This window comes from Limulus polyphemus, unplaced genomic scaffold, assembly GCF_000517525.1.
Source record: "Limulus polyphemus unplaced genomic scaffold, Limulus_polyphemus-2.1.2 Scaffold2026, whole genome shotgun sequence".
Classification (NCBI taxonomy): Eukaryota; Metazoa; Arthropoda; class Merostomata; order Xiphosura; family Limulidae; genus Limulus; species Limulus polyphemus.
In genome coordinates, this window is record NW_013667636.1 from 168,058 (window position 1) to 168,751 (window position 694).

Genomic DNA, 694 nt, shown 5'->3' on the forward strand with positions numbered 1-694 from the left:
CCACCTGGCCATGCCGGGCCTATTTATGTAGTCCACCTGTATACATCCTGGTGTAATATTTTTCCTTTTCTATTTTTCTTAAAATCTTTGAAGAGTTATTTATTTCCTTGTATTTGGTTTTTTTCTTTCAAATATTATTTTTTAAATGGATTATTTCATGTTATGATTTTGTGTGGAGGACTTATTTCTGTATAATAAGTAGGTTAATTACACAAGCCTGCGAATTTAAACTTCATAAAAGTTGTTTTTGTTTTAATAACGGATTTTCCATAATTTAGCTACGCAGATTTGAAAAATAACATTCTTTTTTTTTCTATCATGTAAGGATTTTTTTTATAAGTCCGGAAGTAAAAAAACTCTTACTTAGATCAAATTATTATTTCGTTTACCACAATAAACATTTTTTATTATTATGTTTGGGTTCTAAAACGAACGGTAAGACTTGCAGGTCGCAATTGATCTAAAGAAATCTATAGCCAGTGGTTGTCAACATTTTAAACATAACAAAATGTGCCCCGATTTCAATGAAAATGATTCACTTATGTAAAAGTACATATGAAGTTGTGTGAAAAATCTGTACGTGATGGAGGAAAATGGATATCATTTTCGGATTCAGCCTACAGGAATTACTGTAGAACATGTAAAAATTCAAGACAATAAAACCATCGCAGGCCTGTGTTATCATTGTTAAATG